The sequence below is a fragment of the Pseudophryne corroboree genome, chromosome 11 (assembly GCF_028390025.1).
Source record: "Pseudophryne corroboree isolate aPseCor3 chromosome 11, aPseCor3.hap2, whole genome shotgun sequence".
In the NCBI taxonomy this organism is placed as follows: domain Eukaryota; kingdom Metazoa; phylum Chordata; class Amphibia; order Anura; family Myobatrachidae; genus Pseudophryne; species Pseudophryne corroboree.
In genome coordinates, this window is record NC_086454.1 from 105,912,274 (window position 1) to 105,928,798 (window position 16,525).

At 42.1% G+C, this 16,525-nt stretch overlaps 1 pseudogene; it reads left to right on the forward strand.

Moving 5' to 3' along the window:
- The first annotated feature begins 12,587 nt into the window (after positions 1–12,587).
- LOC134971336 (5S ribosomal RNA) lies at positions 12,588–12,707 on the forward strand (annotated as a pseudogene).
- The last annotated feature ends 3,818 nt before the right edge of the window (positions 12,708–16,525 follow it).

The window sequence follows — 16,525 nt, forward strand, 5'->3', positions numbered from 1 at the left end:
TTTTCCCGGACACCTGCGCATGTGTACTAGACTCTGGGACAGCGCTAGGGTCATCTGGTGACCCTAGTGCAGTGGCAAATGCAGGATTTCTAGAGGGGGGGTTTCCAAATGCATTTCACAATCTACCACTTTGCAGAACATTGGTGCAAGTGCGGGAGTCTGGGAGAGCAGTAGAGGAACCTAATGACCCTTGATATTAATGTAAACATTGTTTTTTTTATACACTGGATACTGTATGGAATACAGTATTAACATTTAACACACTATAGATGTTCTATAGTATAGGCTGTATCAAACAAATGTAAATAATAAATAAAAACACAAACATACAGCAATAGAATCAGTTTTGCAGTGTTCTGTCCCTTAAACTGTATGTTGTAGTGGCAGCTCTGGTAATCGTAGTATATGTCATTGATAATTTGTGCCACTTGCCAAGAGGAGGGGGGTTTCCAGGCAACCGGAACACCCCCCCCCCCCGCGTTTGCCTATGTAGTGCTCAAAGTATACAGCGCTGCCATCAATAGAGGAGGGGCCCAGACACATGATGCACACGGACCTCCTCCTCTCTTGATACTCCCCTGGATCCTACTGTAACTGTAGCTATCAGTACTCTATTGTATTCTAGAAAATGATAGACATTATCTGATTGGGTGCTATGGGCAACACCACAACTGTCATAGAAGCTTTATTAAATCTACACTTTCCATTATACTTACAATGCACGCGACTAAATAATGGACTTTGTGCTTTCTTTACAGAATATTAATGTTATTATTTGCTGTTTATATTTCCATGGTGCGAGATGGAATGGAAAACAAAATATTATTACACCTTCGCCATGGTTAGACTCAAAAATAACCCTAGTATACAATTTCCCTCTTCAGTCTACTTTCAAGTAGAGTATTAGCAACTGTAAGGCACTGAAGCGGAACTGCACACTGTCTATGCTTACAGTTTGTTCACATTGACCTTACAGTATTTTCTACATTCCTATCAGTAGCTATCAGTGACCATGAGCTGAATGTTAAAGATACTCTTGATGAAGTATGTTTATTTGTTTCACAGTTGCTGCATAACTTTGCAGGGAGTGAGGTGATTAAATGTGGAACAGGCTGATACCTTATCCCTAGTGATTTGGGTGCCTGTGTGGCCACACCCTGGGCATGCCATCCTGGGTGGAAAATGCTTTCAAGGCCTTCACAGTCGTCATCGTGCAGCACTTTTATTTATGCTACTTTTGCAAACAGAGCAGATGGCAAGTGCCTCTTGCCAACTCTGAAAAGCAGATGACTTTGTGTTTTATCACACACTCAAAAATCAAGGAGAATCCAACAGCAAACAACCTCAGTCTGAGAAATATGTCACACAAATACTAGGGTAAAGGTGAAGCAAAGTAGCATGATAAAAGTTAAGTAATTTTTTAGTATTGCAATCACAGCAACACTTTAAATATAGCCCACCCATAGCAGTCTGCTTGTTCTGTTATGCTAAAGTGAATATCCTTCCATCTATGCAAATTATCCGTCCATCTTAATGTGTACGGTCGGACAGATTTTCTATCTACAGCTGTCACTATTGTAGTGGTACTTTCTATGGCTCATGCGCAGTTTGTAGGTACCCACAGGATGCGTCTAGATTTGGACTTATGTATGACTCAGCACCAGTCCTTAACTATGTAAATGAAACATCCAACGTGGACCCACCAACCGAGTGTGAATTATGGGCGGGTGTCAGCATTCCGAACCGCCGGTAATATGTTGGCTGTTGGGATTCCGGCGTCGGGCTCCTGAACCCATGGATCCCGACAGCCGGCATTATAACTGCATCCCGTTTGTACTGTTAGTATAGGCATCTAAATCATACATCTCAGTTTCAGGTGTCAAATGTCCCGGTTTCAGGTCTCTCTTCAGATTGAGAGCTCTGTAGCAGGCTGCCCAGTGACAAGGATTTGCCGCTGCTCCATTCTGATTACAGTATTTCCCAGTTCGAATGAATAATAGATTTAAAAACTTCCTGGTTGAGACATCTTTGTTCTGATCTGGCTGGAAGAGTGGGAGGTATGTTCGGTTACTGTTACCCCATGCTGTGTGTTTCATGCAAATTGTGTATTTAGGGCCAGATGTAATGCCGCCCGAGTTTGGCAGCCGTGCGGTATGCTGGCTGAAATTGGACTTTTTTTAAAGGGGCAATCATTTACAAGGCATTGTTTTGCCTTGTTAGTGATTGCCCCTTTAAAAAAATATGTCTGATTTCATCCGGCATCCCACATGGCCACCAAACTCATGCAGCATTACATCCTACCTTAACTGTTGATATGTATATATATATATATACTATTCTGGGGTGTACATAATGGTTGAGAATTATTTGGAGCAAACCAAGTCAGACAGACTTAACCAGGAACTTTATTATGTGCGCAGAATATAGTACAGCCGTACTCACAGATACACTTGTGATAGCGGCGTTCGAGCAGAGCACACAGCAGACAAGCCGGTCATGTATGTAGGCACTTGGCAGCTCGATTTGTAGGGTCCATCACCGAGCTAAGTGGTATGCAGAGGTGTACCACTGTGGTGCCCTAACACAGTGACAAGATGGCACCACGCATGTACAGACTATGTATTGGTGGCAATCCTGGTAAAGGGGTGGGCACAAGCCTCATAGGGAAGCAGTATGGAGGGAAGTGCAGTAGCCAGTGGCTGCTCCTACCTGCCGCCTAGAGGGGGGCTGCCCGCACCTCCTGCAGCAATGGTTCACCTGCCACCTTGAGGAAAGGAGGAGTAAAGAAGAAAGAAAGAAAAAAGGCTTGACCAGGCTCGGTGTAGGGCAAGAAGGAGGATTAAAAACCCAAACAAACTCAAGATGCGTACTGGTTTCTATGGATTGCATCGGCTACAGTCCATAGAATCACATTACAGCTGGCAGGCAAACTTGCGCAAGCGCACTCCAACCCCCCTTCTCCCCCGCGTCTTCTAGGGACTGCATCTGCTGCAGCCCTTGAAGCACTTTATTGCTGGCAGAAAGGCTTTGCATTGGAAGTATTATTATTATTAGTATTATTAATAATAATAATAATAACAGTTTCATATATAGCGCAGCATATTCTGTTATGGTTTACAATTATAAACAACAGTGATAGAACAAACCGGGTAATAACAAACAGACATATGCTGTAAGAAGGCCCTGCTCACAAGCTTACAATCTATAGCGAAAATAGGCATTTGCCGATCAGCCGTTCAGCCCTTCAGCCCCTATGTAAAATCTGCCATTGCCAATAGTGCACCTTATATTCCAACACCCCCTCCTGCTACAAGCACTTTCCCATGAGACATACTGTAGACGTATGAACATTTACTGTATGCAGCAACCTGAAATAAAACTGAGGTTAGACACATAAGGACATATCAACAAATGTATAATGAACAGACACACCCGAAAAAAGTCTGTTTAAGATCTAAACCATGTGTAATTGGCTGAAACCTCATTATAATTAAAGATGAACGGGTTCGGGTTTTACTCGGTTATACTCGGATTTACTTGGTTCTCAAAACAGCATACTATTGGCTATCCAAAACAAGAGACATCCGTGAGCCAATAAGATGCCGTTTTGAGAACCGAGTAAATCCGAGTAAAACCGAACACGCTCATCTGTAGTTATAATGCCTATAAAAATGGACCTACCGATATCGTGCACTCTCTGGTTGTAATAATCATGGCTACCCCAGGCTATGCAATGCTGCGTGTTTTCCTGCAGTATGCAAATCACCACCTGACTCAAGTGTCCCAAGAGCAGCAAAAAGAGGAATCTCAACAGCTTCTTGAGGTACCCCAGAGCCTACGCTGGCCAAGGTTTTCCCGTGGTCGGTTAAACCTCAATGCATTGTTTACTGGCAAGGTCATAGAGATGTTCAACTCAGCCGTTCCAACATAATGATGCTGTATGACGTCATCAAGACTTATCTTGAGCCACACATTGCACTGGTACCTGCCATATCAGGCCTGCACAAGCTGCTTTGTGTTTTGCATTTCTTTGCGACTGGCTCCTTTCAGTCAGTGTCTGGGAAAGTGTTGGGCATATCACAGCAAACACTTAGCCGACACCTCACCCAGGTGCTGGAAGCACTCATCCCCATGCAAAGACCTACAGTACATAGGCTTTCCCAGCCAGGAGTCACAGTGGCAGGAACTAAGGCCCTCATTCCGAGTTGATCGCTAGCAACTTTTTGCAGTGCTGCGATCAGATAGTCGCCACCTATGGGGGAGTGTATTTTCGCATTGCAAGTGTGCGAACGCTTTTGCAGCTGAGCGGTACAAAAAAGTTTTTTTGCAGTTTCTGAGTAGCTCTGAACTTACTCAGCTGCTGCGGTCACTTCAGTCTTTTGGTACCAGAATTGACGTCAGACACCCGCCCTGCAAACGCTTGGACACGCCTGCGTTTTCCCAAACACTCCAAGAAAACGGTCAGTTGACACCCTGTCAAACACCTAGCGATCGGCTGTACAAATGGATTCTGTGTTGAATCCATCGCCCAGCACAGACCGTCTTTGTACCCGTACGACATGCCTGTGCATTGTGGTGCATAAGCATGCGCAGTTTTGCAGAGTTTTAACCTAATCTCAGCTCTGCAAAAAGTTGCTAGCGAGCCATCAACTCGGAATGAGGCCCTAAATGTAGCTTTCTATAGACTTGCATGCCTAATGTCCTGGGAGCTATAGATTGCACACATATAGGGTGGAGAGTGGAGACCACCCAGAAATACTGCACATTTGTACATCAACAAGCATCACTCCCATTCTATAAATGTGCAGGTGGTCTGTGATGCAAAACAAAGAATTATGGCCCTCATTCCGAGTTGTTCGCTTGCTAGCTGCTTTTAGCAGTCGTGCAAACGCTAAGTGTATCTTAGCTTAGCAGAAGTGCGAACGAAAGGATCGCAGCGCTGCTACAAAAAAGATTGTGTAGCTTCTGAGCAGCTCCAGACCTACTCCGAGCTTGCGATCACTTCAGACTATTTAGTTCCTGTTTTGACGTCACGAACACGCCCTGCGTTCGGCCAGCCACGCCTGCGTTTCCCCAGGCACGCCTGCGTTTTTACACACACTCCCCGGAAACGGTCAGTTACCACCCAGAAACACCCACTTCCTGTCAATCACTCTGCAGCCAGCAGTGCGACTGAAAAGCATCGCTAGACCTTGTGTGAAACTGCATCGGCTGTTGTGAAAGTACGTTGCGCGTGCGCATTGCGCCACATACGCATGCGCAGAAGTGCTGCTTTTTAACCTAATTGCTGTGCTGCGACTGAAATCAGCTAGCGAACTAATCGGAATGACCCCCTATGTGTTGTGACTGGCTATCCTGGTTCCTGTCATGATGCCTACATCCTCAGCCATTTATCCTTGTCACGTAAATTTGAGGTGGAACAAATGCCATAGGGATGGTTGCTTAGTAAGTCAACACAAGTTTTTAATTTTGACATTCATGTCAATATTTTATTGCTAATTATATCTTTTATGCTTTTTTTTCCTAACACTGGGGATTCAGGCTACAGTTGTTGTTCCTAGCTTTTGACTCCATTGTCAAATCTGCAGACTGCTGCTAAGAATAAGTATAATGAGGCACATCGGTGCTCATTCAGATGTGGTTGGAGGTGCTGCTGCCATTGCAAAGAACCTATTCAATACTTTGCGCATGTGCAGGACCTTATCTGTGCATGCAGGGCCGGTTCCAGGGCTTCTGGCGCCCCGGGCGGCATTGGGGGCGTGGCTTCATACAGGGGGCGTGGTCATTTACGCCCCCTGTACAGACTGGAATGATGTGCGGTGCGCGATGACGTCATCGCGCACCACACATCAAAGGTCCTTTCAACGAAGAGAAACTAGACGCGTAGCGTCTAGTTCCCTTCGTGGAGAGGACCTTGGCCGTGCGGTGCGCGATGACGTCACCGCGCACCGCACAGTAAAGGACCTCTCCACGAAGGGAAACTAGACGCGTACGCGTCTAGTTTTCCTTCCCAGCGGCCAGCGGCAGCAGGGCGACAGCGGGGGCCGGGGGGCACACACTGCAGCAGCGGATCTTGCCCTGGTGCGGCGCCCTCCGGAAGGCGGCGCCCCGGGCAAAAGTACTGCTTGCCCGTGGCAAGATCCGCTACTGTGTGCATGTGCAAATGGGTGCTGTGACGACAAATGCAGAACAGCATCAGACTATCAGTGATTGACAGTTCGATGCTGTTTGGGGGTGGGGAGGGGGCCGCATGTTGCCGCTGTTGCAGGGGAGGGATGAGGCCAGAATCTCCATCAGAGGATGGAGATTTCCTGTCCTCTTGGTAGCTCCTTCACTGGCCAGCTTGTGTGACCCCATGGGTCATGCATCTAGCCGATAGTAGGGGTAATTCAGAGTTGATCGCAGCAGCAAATTTGTTAGCAGTTGGGCAAAACCATGTGCACTTGCAGGGGGGCAGATGTAACATGTGCAGAGAATTAGATTTGGGTGGGGTGTGTTCAATCTGAAATCTATATTGCAGTGTAAAAATAAAGCAGCCAATATTTAGCCTGCACAGAAACAAAATATCCCACCCAAATCTAACTCTCTCTGCACATATTATATCTGCCACCCCTGCAGTGCACATGGTTTTGCCCATTTGCTAACAAATTTGCTGCTGCGATCAGGTCTGAATTACCCCCAGTGTCAGAGATGATCCAATACTGCCTCCTAAGACACAGGTTAGATCAGTAATGCAGCATGAGGCATGATGCCTCCTGCTGCATTACCATATTAGTGCTATCGCTGCTGCTTTTATGTAAGCAGCAGCGATAGCACCTCCAATCACATCTGAATGAGGGCCATATAGCCACAAGATTAGTAATAGAATGTAATCTGCAATCTTGATATATCTGGGGCATTTTGTTATATAATATCTATGATATTGCGCTCTGCTGCTGTGTGTGGCATAATCTGGCATTAAACCAACCTCCCCCACCTGATTATGCAGCACACAGTGAGCAAGTAGGGGTCTTGTTAGTGACACTGTGAGCGCAAAGAGTGGAAGGCAGATTAGTCAATCTGATTAACAACTACTTTACCAACTGTAGGTATTTTATACTAGAACCCAAATTTCTTAAAAAATAAACATGTAATAAAATATTTCTAAGGGTAATATTCAATTGTTTGCCGGCAGCCAGTAAATGGAGCCCAATGGAGCTATTCAATTGATGTGGGTGTGATCTGTTGCCAATGCCGGCATTTCAGCTCGCGAACCCCCCCCCCCCAGGGGTGGTGATCTTAAATGAGCAAAAAGTGACCTGTTAGAGTTCTTAAACAGGACTTTTCATGTTGCGCCCATTAGCTTGGTTGGGTTTAGCCGCATTATGCAGCTAAACCTGACCTCTCTGGGCACAATACAAATAAACAATTTAATATCACCCCCCATCTCCTGTCACTTTAGACAGGAGATCAGGAGCAATATTCAATTGAATATCGCCCTAAATGCTTAAGTAAAATACTCCAACAGTAGGCAATAACATTATTTGTGCATAAAGCACATATGTAATTGTAATCATGTATTGAAACATAAATGTTATTATAGGGTGTATGTAGAGTTAACTATCCTTGTAAAAAAATAATACATTTATTTAGGATTTGATGGGAGTGCCACATAACCACGTGTGTGGCTGTCACTTGTTGCTTTGCACCCGTGGGTTCTTTGTCCTCTGCATGATAGTGTGGGTTGCTGCAAACTGGGTGCTGGTGTGCTCTCATTTTTGAACTGGACATTGATTGATCTGGTATGCGACTCATAATTGTATTCCAATTGTAGCAATACTAGTATTTTGTTTTTGTATTGTACTTGTATATGTCTCTTTGATAGTGTATGAATTATTAATGTTTCAAAAGTGTTCATCAAACCAGCAGTAAATATTTGTTACGACTTCACTAATTCACTGGTAATTGTTTGCTCTGTGCATGCCATAACAGAAATGAAGGCTTCATGTAGTCTACTGATGGCTCCTGTCTATGCCTCAATGCCTGTAACTACCCTATTTAAAGCATGTGCGATTCTTTTCAATTCTTTGCAGATGTTGGTTTTGAAGTCTGTTTACTCACATTTGGGTTTCTAAAAAAAATCAACCTGAGTTTGTTGAAAACTTCCAATACCAGACAGGATATTTGAATTATTTTGTCTTGCAGGTGGTGTACAGGTGTAGGTATATGTGGCCTTGGTTGTGCTGTGGATTAGGCCTCATCTTTCAGTGGTGGTAAGACTGGCATCAAGTGAAGAGTGAATCTTTCTTCATCATCCACTGGGTTGTCATAATTTCTGTTGTTGTCCACAAACAGTAGTAAGTCGGTGTCTGTAAAAAATATGAGGTGTGTTAGTGTAAGGTATCGTGACAATTACCAACAATATACTATACAGCAGCATAAATAGTGCTCATGTAGCACAGGTTGAGTATCCCATATCCAAATATTCCGAAATACGGAATATTCCGAAATACAGAATTTTTTGAGTGAGATAGAGAAATCTTTGTTTTCTGTGGCTCAAGGTACACAAACTTTGTTTAATACACAAAGTTATTAAAAGTATTGTATTAAATGACCTTCAGGCTGTGTGTATAAGGTGTATATGAAACATACAGTAAATGAATTGTGTGAATGTACACACACTTTGTTTAATGCACAAAGTTATTAACAATATTGCCTAAAATTACCTTCAGGCTGTGTGTATAAGGTGTATATGAAACATAAATGCATTCTGTGCTTAGACTTGGGTCCCATCACCATGATATACCTATTATGGTATGCAATTATTCCAAAATACGGAAAAATCTGATATCCAAAATACCTCTGGTCCCAAGCATTTTGGATAAGGGATACTCAACCTGTAATTTTCACTTTGTATTGAATAATGGCCCTCATTCCGAGTCGTTCGCTCGTTCTTTTTTTTCGCATCGCAGTGAAAATCAGCTTAGAGCGCATGCGCAATGTTCGCACTGCGACTGCGCTAAGTAATTCTGCTATGAAGAAAGTATTTTTACTCACGGCTTTTTGTTCGCACCGGCGAACGTAGTGTGATTGACAGGAAATGGGTGTTACTGGGCGGAAACACGGCGTTTTATGGGCGTGTGGCTGAAAACGCTACCGTTTCCGGAAAAAACGCAGGAGTGGCCGGAGAAACGGGGGAGTGTCTGGGCGAACGCTGGGAGTGTTTGTGACGTCAAACCAGGAACGACAAGCACTGAACTGATCGCACAGGCAGAGTAAGTCTGGAGCTACTCTAAAACTGCTAAGTTTTTTTTGTTCGCAATATTGCGTAAACTTCGTTCGCACTTTTAAGATGCTAAGATACACTCCCAGTAGGCGTAGACTAAGCGTGTGTAACTCTGCTAAATTCGCCTTGCGACCGATCAACTCGGAATGAGGGCCAATGTTTTAACAACATATAGGTGTTGCTGCTGTTGGGCGGTCCTCCTGTGCATCCGTGTTTTATTGTAGCTTCCAGCTGGCATCTTTATACCACCAACAGACGTCGCTCCCCCAGCCCTCACTGGTCACACCACCATCCAGATGGTGGGGAAGTTAGCCAATGGTTCCTGAGGAGCTCCGTTCTTAGCTCTCGATGCTGCATTTTACCCTGGAACTCGGCTTCTGGATAGAGAGGCACAGACACCCGGCCATCATTTTGGGAGCATGTTAGTGAGAGGCTAAGCAAGCAGGCTCCAGCAGCGGCATCAACGCACCCAGTAAATTGCAAAGTGGGGAAGGTGAGTGCTGCATATAATCTTAATAGGAGGTGAGAGCACTGAAATTATCAATTTTATCTAAAATCCAGTGCTTTAAAGTACATAAATTCAACAGTGTGCTTAGAAACTTTTTGAACAGTTCTTATCATTAAGACTGAGGCATTGATATAAATGTTGCTTTGGATATTATATAATCGATATTAAAGATATTTTCTGTACTATATTATTTTATGCTATGTATCTGTTAAGCACCTTGAGTCCTATTGGAGAAAGAGCGCTATATAAATAAAATTATTATTATTATTATTATTATTATTATAAGGAACAGAATACAACTTCTAAGGTGAACACTGTTCTGGGACTTTGTACTATTGATATTTGGGGCTTGCATACAGCTCCTGTCTTTTGTTTTTCTGTATAATCTTCAGCAATATATAACACTGGTATAAAACTTTCTTTGGAAGTGTGGTTCAGGTTACTATTTCCCATTGAAGAGTTCTAAAGGACCTTGGAACTTCCTTGATACCTGCAGTTGAGTATCCATTCAGGTCCCACTGAGGCAGACTTTGTGATCTCAAATTTTATTATACCATCTAAGAGCAACTATACACATCTTGTTAAGAATAATGATATAGATTACCACACTGAGCTGGTATATCTAAAAGCCTTTTTAAAACCACAAGAATTTTATATTTCTTTTTGGTGTTGACTCTCTACTTCTTTGATTTGACTTAATGGAGAAATTTGGGGCTAAGCAGCAGCGTAAGGGGAACCAGTCAGCAAAGGAGAAAAATAAGCTTGTGCCTGCAGAAATTGCTACTAAACCTCCTTCCTCATCCTCTGGGCCTTGGTCCCCAGATGTGATAATGCTGATTATCTTTACAGGAATAAAAGCTATACCTTAAACACACCGTAAATACACTTTAAACCTTTAGCAGCTGCGGCCGCTATACTTAATTCACACTCTACGCACTTTTTACGCTATTAGCGTACAGAGTCCCGTACAGTGTACGGACTTTGCGTACACATGCCGCGCTGACGGTACAAAGTACTCACAGCGCGTACACACCCAGAGATACACTTTAAACCTTCTACAGCAATGCAATGCAATAATAATAATACACTTTAAACCTTAGCAGGGCAATGAGCACACGACACCAATTGTGATTTTACCGCTGGGTTCCGACACCACAGTGGATTATTTCTGAAAGGGGGTTTACAATACAAATTATACACTACAATACAAGACAATATATAACAGAATAATGGCTACAGGTCAATGTACATACGTGAGTATATTCGCGTGCGCTTCCCGGTCCGGTCCTCCGTCATCAAATAGATAACGTTGTGAGTATTGTGTGTGGCCGGGCTGCAGCAGGCTTTATTTATACAATTCTTCCAAAAGCAATACAATGGATACTGTAATCCCTTTGTCCATTGGACACAGGAATGCACTTTTACAGTACAGGAGAGGTCATAGGTTGATTTGAAAAGGTAGGCAATGTCTTTCTCAACTGCTCTTGTGGGTGGTCTCCTCTGGATTCCCGCCGCATACATAATATACAGTAAATACAGTTTATATCTATATTCTGCTTCTGCACATAACTATCCGCAGGAACATGCGATCTTCCGCAGACCAACACCGGAATGTTACCCTTAAAATACCCTACAGCTGGATACCAAATACCACCTTATAACCTTAGTATGTCCCCTCTTATCCTGTAAAGGTGAATCCCTTTGTTCTGCAACCATTTAAACAGCTATAACTTTCTGATGTGGTGCAAGGAGACTATGTGTACATTGTGCACTATTTGGATTAAATATGTAATGTGTTTTGATGGCTCTCCATGCGTACACAAACTCTGCCGTAAATACCCATACCACACGCCGATGCGCAGGACCGCGGGAGCGACCATACGCAAATTGCGGATATGTGCACGCACGGCAGAACAAGTGCACGCGCAGTGGGCATGTGTGTGCAGTTTGTACGTGCTGTGTGTTCTGCAATATTTTTCGACTTTGACAGATGTTACAATTGACCCTCCAGGGTTTGTAGCATCACATACATACAAGGCCCAAGAGCTGTATAACATGCTCTGTCCCTTACTTGATATTACATTGGCAGGCCTTAAGGAATATATAGTCTGCTATGTTACAACTCATTACTCATTCAAGTCACCTGATTGAGGCAGAGCAACACATATCTGTCCAAGAAAATTACCTAAATGTTGTTTGAACTTAACTCTGTCCTCAAGAATCTACCATTTCTTCTTTAAATGATAATATGGAAGAATTAGAAAACTGTAACCGGAGAAACAATGTATGGATTATTGTTCTGCATAAGGCAGTGAAACTAAATGATTTGTGACATTTTGCCACAGTTATTTCCTAAGAAATTAGAATGCAGTGCACACAATCCATTCAACCTCTGGTAGTGGAGATAATCCACCATATTGACCCTGACAGGTCCCCTAAACAAAAGCGTTCAAGACCTGTAATAATGTGCATTATGAATTATTCTGACAATAAATTGGCTCCCAAATAGACTGTCACCTACACAAATGCCACAAGGTACTCGGTCTCATATGACCAATGATTTAAGTAAAAAGCAAGTCCTATGTGTGGATGCTGTGTGGTTTTGAATAATTTTTCCGCACAGTGGTTTTTCTACTCATCTGTGTACCTTTATCTGTGTGCCTGACGTGTCACTTAGTGACTAAGTCAGGTGATTTGCATCTATTCTCATATGTTGTTTGGCATTTGTGCCATATATGTTTATAAAATTTACCAATGTGGATATACAGTGATTATATTACTAACACATAGGTGACTAAAAAAGGCGAGCTCAATAATTGCGGTCATACCTCACTGGAGATGCCCAATCTCTTCTGACCTTGGAAGCTAAGCAGTGAAAGGCCGGGTTAGTAACAGGATGGGAGACCACCTCTGAACACCCTGGTACTGCAATAAATTGGCTCCCAAATAGACTGTCACCTAGACAAATGCCACAAGGTACTCGATTCCATATGACCAATGATTTAATTCTCTGCGATCTAAATGATCCATAATGGATACATGCAGAATAAATGATGGTCACATTCTACATGAGAAATAATGTGCAATGTTGATTTACTTCTGGTACTACAGCTATTAATTTCCGGCAATTAGCAAATTGTGATACTGTGATCACTTATGATCAACACTTTACGCTTATATGTTCGCGAGGCTATTTCACTCAAATATTTGTACTCCTTAAATTCAACTTAAATATTTATCTAATAAAATTGATTTTACTAGTTATGTTATAATTTTAACCTCTGAATTAGAGTGCTCCCAATAAAGAGTCTACTTTCCAATACTTCTCTGTTTGGCTTTTTCGGTTGATAACTTTTTTGACTCAAGGGAGCACCACTGAAAGCAACAAGAATATGTACAGGGACTATTTTTCCAATTACATATGAGTGCTATATTTAGAAGCAATTCAGGAATAATTCAGTTTTTCAGAGGTCACTATCAGCTTAAATATTGAACTTGTGCGGTTCCCATTACCCTTTCTTTCAAAAGTTAATCTTTTGGAAGCCTATAGAAAACCCTCCAAATATTAATTACAATGTATATAAATTCTGTTTTCAAGACTTTTTCGTACCAAGTAGCAACTAAAGCGTTTTCTCCAGTGTTCAGTTTTCTATTCAAAGCTGGTATTCATTTCGCTCTCCTGTACCTTGCTAAACTTATTTTTTTTTTATAATGTAAAATCTCACTATTTTGACTCACCCAACACTGCAAAACATTTTTTGGATTCCCTTTAATTTGCATCATCTCAAAATTCCTAGGGAGATGACATGGGTTGAGGAGAGCTGATAGATAGGAATAATTGGCTACACTAAGGGGGTCATTCAGACCTGATCGCATGCTAGGTTTTTTCACTGTGCTGCGATCAGCTCAGAACTGCACATGCATATGCACCGCATTGCGCAGACACGTTGCACGGGTACAAAGTGGATCATTGCTCTGCGATGGGTTTTTACGAAGAATCCATTCGCACAGCCGATCACAAGGGGATTGACAGGAAGAAGGCGTTTGTGGGTGTAAGCTGACCGTTTTCTGGGAGTGGTTGGAGAAACACAGACGTGTCCAAGCGTTTGCAGGGCGGGTGTCTGACGTCAATTCCAGACAGGCTGAAGTGATCACAGCGGTTCTCAGAAATTGCACAAAACATTTTTGTAGCGCTCGGCTACATATGCGTTCACACACTTGCAAAGCAAAAATACACTCCTCTATGGGCGGCGACTATCTGCTCGCAGCACTGCAAAAAAACCCTAGCAAGTGATCAGGTCTAAAGTGGGCCAAAAGAACTTATATAGGTTTAATGGTTGGTCACCAAATGTTACAGCTTGTTTTTTAAATTCTTTTCTGATAATTTGTTTTATAGATTTTGTGGAATATCAGTTATTTATGTGTTTTTTTTCCTTTCAAAATTAACATTAGTAAAGGTTTATGTATCTAAACCCTTTAGGTTGTACTATTGGGTTCACTTAAATTTGAAAACTGTAAGAATGAACTTTAAGACCAGGATTATGTCCTCCTGGATAGTATTCACTTAAATTTTTTTTTGCACATTAAGTTTTTTTTTTTTTAATATGAGTATCACTCAATATTTTCAGCTGATGGTTACTGTTTTATTGACACCTTCATTAATTATGTTTATTTGTTTTCTACAAATTGAATAAATTTGCTCTCTTTGGTCACCGAGACAATGGTGGGCAGCCTAATACTATTTTTTCTATGTAGGATTAGAAAGGTTGATATGGGTTGAATTTTGGCTAAAGAGAATACTACTAAAATTTCTACACATAGACTGACAACATAAATCAAATTTGAAGGTCTTGACCAGGGCCGGATTAAGAAAATGGGGTGGATGGAGCTGCAGTTCCAGGACCCCCATTGAAAAAATAATAGGCCCACAGCCCGCCGCAGTGAAGGAGCCCATAAACTTTGGCATTACAATGAGTGACTAATGCATATACAGACTAGGAGGGGAGGGGGCACACAAATGGGTAGTACCTAGATCCCGTTTGCTGAGAGGACCTTTCCCATAATGCAGTGGGTCAACGTCACCATCTATTGGGAATAGTAACCTGTGGCAAGCAAAGTGAGACTACAGGCCCGAAGTGTGGCAAGCGAAGCGAGACCGCGAGGGTACAGTTGAGCCGAAATAACACGAAAATAATTTACCACAAACCTAGATTGGAACTGTAATGGCATAAGACAACCTCCGCCCTCACCTGATGTCACATCCGGGTCCATAAGGCGATGGGGATATAGATTCTACCCACACTAATGCATATACAGGTTAGTAGAGGAGGGGACATAATGATGCACATACAGTCCAGGAGACAAGGGGGCACACTAATGCATATACTGTTAAGGACACACTCTTTTTCAGTGGCCATGCTCCCTTTTTTACGTACGCAACAGTACTCCCGTTTCATGTCCCATACCCCCACTTCAAAATTCCCACTTCAACATCCACTGTATGTATGTGTGTGTATGTATGGGTCTGTTGCTCTGCTCCTCTATTAAGTGGTTGAAGGTAGGCAATAGTTATGAGCTCCATGGATATAGCCACAACCATAGCACAGACCACACCCCTAATTAAGGCACCCCCCATGTGGAACTTAATTGGCCCTGGTCTTAACACAACTATTAAGGGGAAAAAAGTTTTAGTCCAATTAGAAAGTTTTGCTCCAGATGTGGTTCTTCTTCAGGAAACCCACTGGAGTGGTGTAGACTCTAATATACTATTCGATTCCTGGATAGGAGAATGTCAATCAGCTTCTTTCACAGTAAAAAAATAAAAATAAAAAATATGGGTGCTCTTATTGATTAGTAACAAGATTCAGTACACTTTGGTAGATATATTTTTATTAAACTTCAGTTAGAAGGATAATGTTTCACAAGAGCCAATTTATATGCACCTAATGGTTCCAATACCTCTTACGTCACATATGTATATGTCAGACTTCAAGATTGGGCGGAAGGTACACTGGTGGTGATTTTAATACTTTATTATTCTCTGCATTGGATAGGTCTACTCCTCAGGGTTAAGAAACAGGTCAGAGTACCTTCAATGCTAACATTGCTACAAACCGCTCTTCACCTTACAGACCCTTGGGGGTTATAAAACCACACAGCAAAGAACTATACTTTTTATTCTCATCCCCATCATGTTTTTTCAAAAATTGATTTCTGGTTGGTTCTTTATTTAATAGATTAATAGATTTTATGATTGGTTACATAGAAATTTCAGACCACGGTCTCACATATCTATGAAGATCCCACATATTACATCTTTTAATTTGCGGTTTGCACCATATCTTTCTTCCTCTGAAGTTATTAAATTATATTTGCAACAAAAATTATGAAGGGGACAATTTAAATCATATGGATGATATTAATTTATTTTGGGTTGCATCCAAACCTATGGCCAGGGTCCATGTTATTGCTTATATTTTGTGTAAAAAGAAGCAGATACAATCTTAATTTCAGGCTCTAAGTGATGCTTTTGCCAATGCATATTTCAATTTATTTGATGATGACAATGAGTCCAATAGAAACACTTTTAAGGAGACACAACTGTCATATGACGCATTGGAGGAAATTCAAATGTTTGAAAAGTCAGTTGGGTGTCTGTTTTTTTCCTATCTAATAGACAGGAAAAAACAGACACCCAACAGACTTTTCAAACATTTGAATTCCCCCCATTGTGTACAGAAAAGGCTCAGTTT